Genomic DNA, 12630 nt, shown 5'->3' on the forward strand with positions numbered 1-12630 from the left:
TGTACTGTGCTAAGTTTCACCATGAAATAAATTTTCTAAACCATTCAAATTGTAATGTTTGAACACAAAACCATCTTGAGTAACTAATACTTATCTTTATTGCTATACAGACTATATTTTTTAATGTAGTAAATATTAACAAGTTTTTCCTCACTGAAAATATAATATGGTTACTCACAATGGCAAATCTAGTAACCCTTCTTAAGTCTGACCAAGTAAAATGTTTTTTGCACTTACCATATACAGGTAAAGAAAATAAAACCACTGCTTAATCTTTAACATTAAGACACTGAAAGTTCATTACAATGTTTCAAAAATGAATAGGCACTTACAGAAGGGAAATCAACCAAAAAACCCTATTTGTGTGTAATTAATGTTGGAAGCTCCTGAATCTCATCACAGTTGATATACTATCTAATGGTTAAGTTGGTATCTTTTATAATTCACTGAAGATTTTGCCAATAAGCATAGCAAAATCAAAGTCTATTATTTTTATAAACCATTCCTTCTCACCTTCTTACAGTAAGCACTGGACCAATTATCTTCTGAATGTCCTCAAGTTATAACACCGGAATCCTCTTTAATTATTTTATATAACCATCAAGTTCTGCTACATTCGCATTTCTTTGGCCTTCCCCTTCAGTTCCTACAACCACAATCTCTATCTAGAGACCAGGCTCCACCATTACATAAAATTCTTGCCTCCGTTAGGTCATCTTAAACCCAGCAATAAGCCATATCTATAAACATCATTTCTTTCTTTGTAACTTTACACTGGCAAGGGGCTGCTACTGGGATAAAATCTAAAGGTAGAATTATGGGTATACGATCCAGCAGCCCCCACCCCCTACCATTTCTCTCTGGCTTTATTGCTGCCAGCAACTAGTTACCAATTTCCTGAACCTCTCAAGTTGTACATGGAAGGAATCTTTCACCACAGTCATAGATGCTTCTTCCACTTTAAAGCTAACCTCATCTTCAATACATTCATTGGACAATCCCAGATCTATTTCCAAGCGCTCGAAAACGCACTAAGACTTCTGAACATTTACATAGTCGGACAAACTACAACTTGTCAAAAGACTGTGTACAAATCAGATGTAACTGCCTCTATAGGTTTGGCTATGAAAGAAAATCACTTTATATCTCATTAAGAAAAAGAGATGCTGCCCTGGCCAAATATGTCAGTTGGTTAGTGCACTGCCCTGAAGCTCAGAGGTTGCTGGTTTGATCCCCGGTCAGGGCACATACAGGAGCAGATTGATGTTCCGTCTCTCTCTCCCACTCTCCCTTCCTTTCTCTCTAAAATCAATACAACAAACATTAAAAAAAGAAGAAGAAAGAAAGAAAATGAGGTGCTATATCCTGTTAGAATGGGTTTCTTCAAGAGGATTTGGGCTTCAAGAGGGATGGTTTGGTTCCTAAAAGCAAGTAATATGGACATGACGAGCAATGCTATTAGCAAATAAAGGTACTTAATAAATCTTTGTGAAGTGAATGAAAGAAAAATATAAATGTATGGACACACAGGTCAATGGAATAAAGTTGAGAGTGCAGAACTAAACTTTACAGTTATAGCTGCATAATTTTCAACAAGAATGCTAAGACAAATCAATGGAAAAATAATTGTTTTTCGACAAATGGTGCTGGGACAACTGGACAGCCCCCTGCAAAAGAATGAAATTAGAACACTTCCTTAAACCACATACAAACATTAACTCAAAATTGATCAAAGTCCTAAATGGAAGAGTTAAAACTATAAAACTCTTTGGAGAAAACAGATGTAAATCTTTATGACCTTGGATTAGGCAATGACTTGTTAGGTTAAAAGCAAGAAAAAAATATAAATAAATGACTTCATCAAAATTAAACTGATGTGCTTTAAAGGACATCATCATGAAAGTGAATAGGAGAAAATATCTACAAATAAAGGATTTACATCCAAAATCTATACAGAAGTCCTACAAGTTAACAATAAAAAGAACCTAATTTATAAAGTGGACAAAGGATTTGAATAGAGATTTCTCCAAAGACTATATGCACACAGTCATCAGGGAAATGCAAATCAAAACCATAATGATACAAGCTTCACACCCACTGGGATGGCTATAATAAAAAAGACAGATAATAACAAGTGTTGATGAGGCTATTGTGATATTGGAACCCTCATACATTGCTGATGCGGTTATAAAATGGTGTAGCTACTCTGGAAAACAGTCTGGCAATGCCTCCAAGTGTTAAATGCAGAATTACCACATGACCCAGCAATTCTACTTGTGCGTGTGTGTGTATGTGTGTGTGTGTGTGTGTGTGTGTGTGTGTATATATATATATATCTCCAAGAGAAAGGAAAACATACCACAAAAATTTGAACATGAACGTTCATAGTATTCACATTAGTCAAAGAGAGAAACAAAATGTACAACAGATGAGTAAATAAAATATGATATATCCATACAATAGAACATTAGAAATAAAGTAAAAAAATTAAAAATACATATTAAATAAAAAAATGACATATACTACTGTATTTTTTTTATCTTTTTTTTTTTTTTTTTTTGTATTTTTCTGAAGCTGGAAACGGGGAGAGACAGTCAGACAGACTCCCGCATGCGCCTGACCAGGATCCACCCGGCACGCCCACCAGGGGCGATGCTCTGCCCACCAGGGGGCGATGCTCTGCCCCTCCGGGGCGTCGCTTGACCAGAGCCACTCTAGCGCCTGGGGCAGAGGCCAAGGAGCCATCCCCAGCGCCTGGGCCATCTTTGCTCCAATGGAGCCTTGGCTGCGGGAGGGGAAGAGAGAGACAGAGAGGAAGGAGGGGGAGGGCGGTGGAGAAGCAAATGGGCGCTTCTCTTATGTGCCCTGGCCGGGAATCGAACCCAGGTCCCCCGCGTGCCAGGCTGACCAGTCAGGGCCTATACTACTGTATTAATGAACCTTGAAAACATTATGCTGAGTAAAGATGCCAGTGACAAAAGGCCACATGTTGCATAATTCAACTTATATGAAAAATCCAGAATGGGCAAATTATAGAGATATAAAGTAGATTACATTATACTGGAAGGTTAGGAGGGGAAAGGAGTGCTTCTAAAATAGAAGCAAAGACTTTGTAGAAACTGAATATTTGGGATTTTAGAGACTCTTTAGTTTCAGCACAGCAAAGGGAACTGCCAGTAAAATAAATAGGCAGCCAACCAAAGGGGAGAAGATATTTGCAAACAACAGCTCCAACAAGGGGTTAACATCCAAAATATATAAAGAACTCATACAACTCAACACCAAATAAACAATCCAATTAAAAAATGGGCAGAGGACCAGCATGGATGCTTCTCCGAAGAAGACATACAAATGGCCAACAGATACATGAAAAGATGCTCAACTTCACTAGCTATTAGAAGAATGCAAATTCAAACAAGATATCACCTTAGATTAGCTATTATCAACAAGACAGGTAATAACAAGTGTTGGAGAGGCTGTGGGGAAAAAGGAACCCTCGTTCACTGCAGGTGGGAATGTAAACTGGTACAGCCACTATGGAAAACAATATGAAGGTTCCTGAAAAAATTAAGAATAGAGTTATCATATGACCCAGCAATCCCTCTTCTAGGTATCTACCTGAAAAATTTGAAAACATATATTCTCAAAGACATATATACCCTTACATTCGTTGCCACATTATTCATGGCAGCCAAGAAGTGGAAACAACCGATGTCCTTCAATAGATGATTGGATAATGATGGGATACATATCTACAATGGAATACTACTCAACCATAAAAAAGATAAAATACTGCCACTTGTGACAACATGGATTGGGAATATAATAAGTGAAATAAGTCAGACCAAAAATGTTAACCACATGATTTCACATATGTAGGAAATAAAACTGAAAGCAACAAACAAGAAAAATAAACAAAAACTCTAGACGAAGACAACAGTATGTCTGGTACCAGAGGGAAGGGGTGAACAGTAGTGAAGGGTAAAGAGGGTCAAATTTATGGTGATGGAAGATGACTTGACTTTAGGTGGTGGGCACACAATGCAATATACAGATCATGTAGCATAGAAAAGTACACTTGAGGCTGACCAGGCGGTGGCGCAGTGGATAGAGCGTCAGACTGGGATGCTGAGGACCTGGGTTCGAAACCCCGAGGTCACCAGCTTGAGCACGGGCTCATCTGGTTTGAGCAAAAGCTCACCAGCTTGGACCCAAGGTCGGTGGCTTGAGCAAGCGGTTACTCGGTCGACTGAAGGCCCGCGGTCAAGGCACATATGAGAAAGCAATCAATGAACAACTAAGGTGTCACAATGCGCAACGAAAAACTAATGATTGATGCTTCTCATCTCTTTCTGTTCCTGTCTGTCTGTCCTTGTCTATCCTTCTCTCTGACTCTCTGTCTGAAAAAAATAATAATAAAATAAAAAATTAAAATAAAAAAAAGTACACTTGAAACCTATATAATCCTATTAACCAATGTCAGAATGCTTAGTAAGTGTAACTTTAAACAAAGGGATTTGGGAAGTCTGAATATAGCAATTCAGTTGAACACAGGTTTATTACTTATTCCTTCTCTATTATAAAGACCCTTTTTCTAGGGAATATGAAAATTTATATATGTCTTCTTTTCAAAAGTGCTAAAAAATTACTACTAGATTTTTTTTCTTAAAAAGTTTTATTAACCAAAAAACAAAGATTTACTCTTTGGTATATTTTTCACCAATCTCTTCTGAGTGTGTTTGTGTGTATGTGTGTGTGTGTGTGTGTATATATATATATAAAATATATATATATTTAAAGATTTTATTTACTGATTTTAGACAGAAGAGAGAGAAAGAGACAGAGAAAGGCAGTGGAGGAGGAGGGGGTATGTGCCTTGACTGGGCAAACCCAGGATTTCGAACCATTGACCTCAGTGTTCCAGGTCGAAGCTTTCTTTATCCACTGCGCCACCACAGGTCAGGCCCTGAGTTTATTTTTATTTTATTTTTCACCCATCCTTTCTCCCCCTTCTCTGGCAACCATCAGATTGTTCTGTTTCTTTGAATCTGTTTTGTTTTGTTTCTTTAGATTCCACATATAAATGAAATCATATGGTATCTGTCCTCCTCTGTCTGACTTATGTCACATAGCATTAATACCCGCTAGGTCCATCCATGTTGCAAATGGCAAGATTTCATTTTCTTAATTGGTTATATTCTATTGTATATATATATGTAGAACATCTTTATCCATTCATCTACTGAATACCTACTTTGCTTCCGTATCTTGGCTGTTATAAATAATGCTGCAATAAACACAGGAGTGCATATCCAGGGTGAGGCAAAAGTAAATTTACAGTTGTGAATATGCAAAACAGTTCACTGTTTTTCTTTTTTTTTTTTAGTGCATGCGTGCGAGTGACAGACCAGAAGGGAGAGAGAAGAGAAGCATCAGTTTGTAGATGTATTACTTTTTAGTTGTTCACTGATTGCTTCTCATATGTGCCTTGACCAGGGGGCTCAAGCCAAGCCAGTGACCCTTTGGGCTTAAGCCAGCAACAGTTCAAGCTGATGAGCCTGCACTCAAGCTGGCAACCTTCGGGTCAGCATCCAAGTCAACCTCTGTCCACTGCGCCACCACCAGTCAGGCCAGAGATTATTCTGGCATTATTTATTACTATATTAGTTCCCATACAAACAACTGTAAACCTATAAATAGCCAGAAGAGGAATCGCTGAGTTAATAGAGCAGTTGTATTTTTAATGTTTTTAATTGATTTATTTATTTTTACAGAGCCAGAGAGAGAGAGTCAGAGAGAGGTATAGATAGGAACAGACAGACAGGAACGGAGAAAGATGAGAAGCATCAATTACCAGTTTTTCGTTTCGACACCTTAGTTGTTCATTGACTGCTTTCTCCTATGTGCCTTGACCGTGGGCCTTCAGCAGATCAAGTAACCCCTTGCTCAAGCCAGTGATCATGGGTTCAAGCTGGTGAGCTTTTGCTCAAACCAGATGAGCCCACGCTCAAGCTGGTGACCTCAGGGTCTCAAACCTGGGTCCTCCACATCCCAGTCTGACGCTCTATCCACTGTGCCACCACCTGGTCAGGCTATTTTTAATTTTTAAAGGAACCTTCATGCTGTTTTCCATAGTGCCTGCACCAGTTTACAATCCCACCAACAGTGCTGAAGGGCTCTTTTTCTTCCACTCCTTAGCCAGCACTTGTTATTTGCTGACTTTTGGTAACAACCATTCTGAACAGGTAGACAGTAGTATTTCATTGTGATTTTGATTTGAATCTTCCTAATGATTAGTGATGTTAAGTGTCTTTTCACATGCCTGTTTGCCATCATATGTCTTCTTTAGAGAAATGTGTATTCATGTCCTTTGTTCATTTTTCAATTGGATCTCTTTGATGTTGAGTTTTATGCATTTGTTATATATTTTGGATATTAACTCCTTATCAAATATATTGTTTGTCAATATCTTCTCCCATTCAGTAGGTTGTCTTTTTGTTTTACTGAAGGTTTCATTCACAGTGCAGAAGCTTTTTAGTTTGATGCAATCCTACTTATTTACTTTCACTTTTGTTTCGTTGCCTGAGAAGACATATCCAAAAAGATATTTTTAAGATGATGTTGAATAACTTTACTACCTATATTTTCTTCTATGAGTTTTACACTTAAGTCTTTAATCCATTTGGAGTTTATTTTTTGTATATGGTGCAAGAGTGTCCAGTTTAAAATTCTCTTGCATTTATTTGTTCAGTTTTTCTAACACCACTTTTTGAAAAGACTGTCATTTCTGCATTGTATAATCTTGCTTACTTTGTTGTAAATTAGTTAACTGCATAAGTGAGAGTTTATTTCTGGGCAGTTTGTTTTGTTCCTTTGATCTACATATCTGTTTTTGTGCTAGTGCTGTACTTTTTTTTTTTTTTTTGGTATTTTTCCAAAGTGAGAAGTTGGGGGCAGCAGAGAGATAGACTCCCACATGTACCTGACTGGTATCCACCCGCAACCCCACCAGGGGGCGATGCTCTGCCCATTTCGGGTGTTGCTCAGTTGCAACCAGAGCCATTCTAGCACCTGAGGCAGAGGCCATGGAGCCATCCTCAGCACCCGAGCCAACTTTGCTCCAATGGAGCCTTGGCTGCAGGAGGGGAAGAGAGAGAGAGAGAAAGGAGAAGGGGAAGGGTGAAGAAGCAGATGGGCGCTTCTCCTGTGTGCCCAGGCCAGGAATTGAACCCAGGACTTCCACACGCCAGGCTGACACTCTATAGTGCTGTACTGTTTTGTTTTGTTTCTTGTATTTTTCTGAAGCTGGAAACAGGGAGAGACAGTCAGACAGACTCCTGCATGCGCCTGACCGGGATCCACCCGGCACGCCCACCAGGGGGCGACGCTCTGCCCACCAGGGGGCAATGCTCTGCCCCTCCGGGGCATCGCTCTGTTGCGACCAGAGCCACTCTAGCACCTGGGGCAGAGGCCAAGGAGCCATCCCCAGCGCCTGGGCCATCTTTGCTCCAATGGAGCCTCGGCTGCAGGAGGGGAAGAGAGAGACAGAGAGGAAGGAGAGGGGGAGGGGTGGAGAAGCAGATGGGCGCTTCTCCTGTGTGCCCTGGCCGGGAATCGAACCCGGGACTTCTGCACGCCAGGCCAATGCTCTACCACTGAGCCAAGTACTGTACTGTTTTAATCATAGATTTGTAATATAGTTTGAAATCAGGGAGTATGATACATTCAACTGTGTTCTTTCTCAAGACTGCTGTGGCTGTTCAGGATCTTCTGCAGTGCCATATGATTTTTAGGATTATTTGTTCTAGTTCTGAAAAGAATATCCTATTGGTATTTTCATAGGGATTGCATTGACTATGTAGACTGCTTTGTGTAGTATGTACATTTTAATGATATTAATTCTTAAGTATAATATTTATTTATTTATTTTATTTTTTTTTTTTCTTTTCATTTTTCTGAAGCTGGAAACAGGGAGAGACAGTCAGACAGACTCCCGCATGCGCCCGACCGGGATCCACCCGGCACGCCCACCAGGGGCGAAGCTCTGCCCACCAGGGGGCAATGCTCTGCCCATCCTGGGCGTCGCCATGTTGCGACCAGAGCCACTCTAGCGCCTGGGGCAGAGGCCACAGAGCCATCCCCAGCGCCCGGGCCATCTTTGCTCCAATGGAGCCTTGGCTGCGGGAGGGGACGAGAGAGACAGAGAGGAAAGCGCGGCGGAGGGGTGGAGAAGCAAATGGGCACTTCTCCTGTGTGCCCTGGCCGGGAATCGAACCCGGGTCCTCCGCACGCTAGGCCGACGCTCTACCGCTGAGCCAACCGGCCAGGGCTGATATTAATTCTTAAGTATAATATTTAAAGAGTCCAATTTCTATTGTTCATCCTCTGTAGTTTGCTTTTTAATTAACTATTTCAGAAATTTTCTATCTTAAAACACAGTCTTCAAAATATTTTAACTTGAGGCATACTCCTTTGAGTGGAATACATTTATCTGTTTTCCTTCTGAGAGACATTTAAAAATTGTTCCAATTTCTTGATACTATAAATGAAGTAATGAAGAATTAGAAATAATATTTATAATTTTTAAGGCTTATACCTTTTTCTTTTCTTTAAGAATTATTTCTGCCTGACCAGGTGGTGGCACAGTGGATAGAGCGTCAGACTGGGATGCGAGAACCCAGGTTCGGACCCCGAAGTTGCTAGCTTGAGCACGGGCTCATCTGGTTTGAGCACAACTCACCATCTTGGACCCAAGGTCGCTGGCTCGAGCAAGGGGTTACTCAGTCTGCTGTAGCCCCCGGTCAAGGCACATATGAGAAAGCAATGAATGAACAACTAAGGTGTAGCAATGAAAAACTAATGATTGATGCTTCTCATCTCTCTCCATTCCTGCCTGTCTGTGTCCCTATCTATCCCACTCTGACTCTCTCAGTGTCTGTAAAAAAAAAAAAAAAAAAAAAATTATTTCCTTGCAACAGTTCTAGAAGAACTACTATATCAAATGGTATGAATTCCTTGAAGGCTCTTGAAATATATTGTCAAATTGCTTTCCAAAAAGTTTGTATCAATATATACTCCCACCAGCAATATATAAGCATGGTTGCTTTAATATACCTTCCATCATAAATTTAATTCTTAATAAATTAGGGAATAAAGAGCCAGTAGTTGAACACTTATGTTAGGGAATGCAAAGCTGATTAATGTTTTCCCATTTGCTTGAGATGCAGTGATGTTTCTGGCTTTGCCTGCAGGTGCTCGTGTGTTTCCTATTTAGGGAACCTGCCTGGTTAGGCAACTGAGTTTTCCCCAAATGATATCATCATTCATACCAACTCTCACTTAGTTTCTATTGCATATGAATCTATTTCAACCAGTCACCCAGAAAACAGCAGCTTAGGCCTCTAGCTTGATAGCCCAATCTCAAAATGCTTGCTCTTCTGGGCCAGTCAAAAGGCTGGCAGAAAAAAAAAAAAACCCTTATATAAGAAAGACCATCTGAAGGACAGGAGCTCTAAGTTTATCCTTGGAGTCAAACCAGACGAACAACAGAAGGCCACATAGATGGACCATATTATCTTAGCTCTAAACAGAACTGACATCATTGAGTTGGGTTTATTGCTACTATCAGGTGGATTTCATAAGAAACTGTAAAAAATTATCTTATTTGCTGTAGAAATGGTATGCAGCATAATATCCAGCTTGGAACTCAATTCTCACTGTATAAAGTCCCAAGTGGGAAGTTTGTTTTAGAACTTAATGTTAGGAATTATTTGCTCCTCGCCAATGAAAGGAATTATATAACTCAGCTGTCCTTTTTTTTTTTCAACTTGGTAGTCAGAAAATTTAAAGCCAAATGTGAAGTGTACTAAATTATTATATTTTGTGTGTATAAGTTACCACAAATCCTCACACAATGAGGAGGCTAGACAGATCAGACAGAACAGATTCTCCTTCTTTTCTAGACTTCTTACAGTCAATCCTACTGTGTTTGCATTTATTATGCCATTACCCCTTTTTGAACACAATAATATAGCATATTTAAGTATCCTGCAGGATTTTTATTGTTGTTAATTACTTAAAATTTTGGTTTAAGGCAAGAAAAAGAGATTTTGCAATCTTATCAGTGAGCTATATATCAAAAATCATTTGAAAATGATTTACTAGGTGGATTTACTAGGTGCCTGGCCTGTGGTGGCACAGTGGATGGAGCGTCAACCTGGAACGCTGAGGTTGCCAGTTCGAAACCCTGGGCTTGCCTGGTCAAGGCTCATATAGGAGTTGATGCTTCCTGCTCCCTTCCCCTTCTTTCACTTCTCTTTCTCTCTCTCCTCTCTAAAATGAATAAAAATCTTTTAAAAAATTATTTACTAGGCATCTATTATTTATTAATTTAATTCAAAAAATATTTTTGGAGTACCTGCTCCATGCCATCCAGGTATTGTTCTCTGTGCTGGGCTATGACGGGGAAGGAGACAGTGTCCCTGCCTTCAGGAACTCACGCTCTTAGGCTGTAACTGACTTGCTTTGGGATAGCTCTTATTTTTAGGACTTTCCCCTCAAGATGGTGTAAGGCTTCTAAACATTTATAAATAGGGAATGGCATGATTACCTCTTGGTTTCAGAAAGGTATCTCTGTCAGCAGTGTAAGTCTTTGGCAATGCAAGATTATAACTTGACAATTATGGGAATTTATACTGAAAGGGCAAACTTCTGAAGCAAAATATTAGCAGGGAAAAGAAACACAGGCGTGTGCGCGTGCGTGTGTGTGTGTGTGTGTGTGTGTAGCAAAAGCTGTATCAAGTAGAACTGGCTTGGGAGCCTTCAGACCACTCTGGTTCTAGGGAAATAAGAAATCAATTGCCAGTTCTACCTTATACAGCTTGGCAGCACTGGAAATCCTCCCTTCCTGGGGCAGCCCTCAGATGGGCCGAGAGAGTGGGGCTGGGAGACCGGCTATCTACATAACAGACCAGGGTGAAAGCTAGGTACAGGAAAGGCAACACAGGTGGGAGCAGAGCAGGATAGTGTTCACATGGAGCCCTCAACTAGCGAAGGAGCCAGCCAGCACGACATACTGGGTAATGGAGACCAGACCAAACCGAGGCAGGAGACACAAAGTTGGTGCTAGAAATTCAACTAAATGACGGCAAGTGAAACCAGCATCCCTATCCAAATACCAGAGCCACTGAAATAAACGTCATAAAATTAAGTAACAACAAAAATCACCAGCAGCAACCAAAATGAAATGGGGTACAACTTTATGACACATATATTTAAAAGTGTTAACCAAAAGCACACCGCTTCCTCTACCTCCGTGCCCCGAAGTGAATCAGTAAAATCCTGAGAATTTTCACTAATAGGACGAGATTTGGAGAGAAATATAAATTTCTGACTGGAGTGTGACAGACATGGAGTCTGAGGAGACTTGACTAACCAGGAGGTACCTCATCAACACCAAGTTTTCAGGCTGCACACCGTGCTGGAGGACTGATACAGAATTCCCTATGGAAACAAGGTATATTTCCTACACGGCTGTGGAATCCAGGATGGAGCAATTAAATCTCAGAAGAGAAGGAAGAGCTCACATGTTTTTAATAAGTAATTCATTCACAGTGTTCAAAATTTTAAAAAAGTATAAAGAGAGAATAGTCTCCCCTGCCCCAATCCCAACCTCCGACCACTCAGGTGCCTTTCCCACAGGTAACTAATTATTCATTCTTTGTCTATCATTCTATCATTCTAGCTATATATTTTTGGTATATAACAGAAATATGTAAGTGAATATATAAATATACATTTATATACATTTCCCCCAACTTTTATATAATAGCATTTTATACACATTGCTCTACAGCTTGCTTTTCTCCCTAAAAAATATCCCAAAGATCTTTTTATATCAATACATATATACATTGTTTTATTATTGAAGCTTTATGTTTTAATATCTATGCATTCTCCCAAGCCCTACCCACATGCTTTCAGTGTGTAGGAAAATATATAAAACAGGAAGATTCCAATCCTTAAACTGTATAGCTCACAGAGGAAAACAATTAAATCATCAATACTGTGGAAATGCAGTCACATATATATCAGAGGAAAATAAAATGGCTGGACAAGACTGCTCACACTTTAGCAAGATGAAAAGAAATGGCGAGCATACAAACAATGCGAGGAAAAAGGTACGCATTATATCTAGGGGGAAGTCGGTTATCAAAGCAACTGGAAGGAAGAAAATTTAACTAGGGAAAATAAAGTCAGTCCAACACCAAGATAAATGTTCTCCCAAAACAGAGAACCCAAAACATGAAACAGAAAATACATTTAAGGGTATATGTAATCCAAGGAATGAAAGAACTTGCCTGGCCTGTGGTGGCAGAGCAGATAGATCGTCAACCTGGAACGCTGAGGTTGCCGGTGCAAAACCCTGGCTTACCCAGTCAGGGCACATATGATAAGCAACCAATGAACAACTAAAGTGAAACAACTACGAATTGATAATTCTCACTTCCCCTCCTCCTCTGTAAAATCAATAAACAAAATCTTAAAAACAAAATAAAAAACTCAGTTTGTACTGAAAAAATACACTGTGTTCCAGAAAACAAGTGATAGTAAATGTGTAAAACTAAAAGA

At 39.8% G+C, this 12630-nt stretch overlaps 1 protein-coding gene across 1 annotated transcript in view; it reads right to left on the reverse strand.

The window, feature by feature from the left end:
- Nucleotides 1-12630, reverse strand: part of HACD2 (3-hydroxyacyl-CoA dehydratase 2) — a 112815-nt gene that overhangs the window by 39994 nt on the left and 60191 nt on the right. The gene's annotated exons all lie outside the window — the stretch shown is intronic.

The sequence above is a fragment of the Saccopteryx bilineata genome, chromosome 8 (assembly GCF_036850765.1).
Source record: "Saccopteryx bilineata isolate mSacBil1 chromosome 8, mSacBil1_pri_phased_curated, whole genome shotgun sequence".
Classification (NCBI taxonomy): domain Eukaryota; kingdom Metazoa; phylum Chordata; class Mammalia; order Chiroptera; family Emballonuridae; genus Saccopteryx; species Saccopteryx bilineata.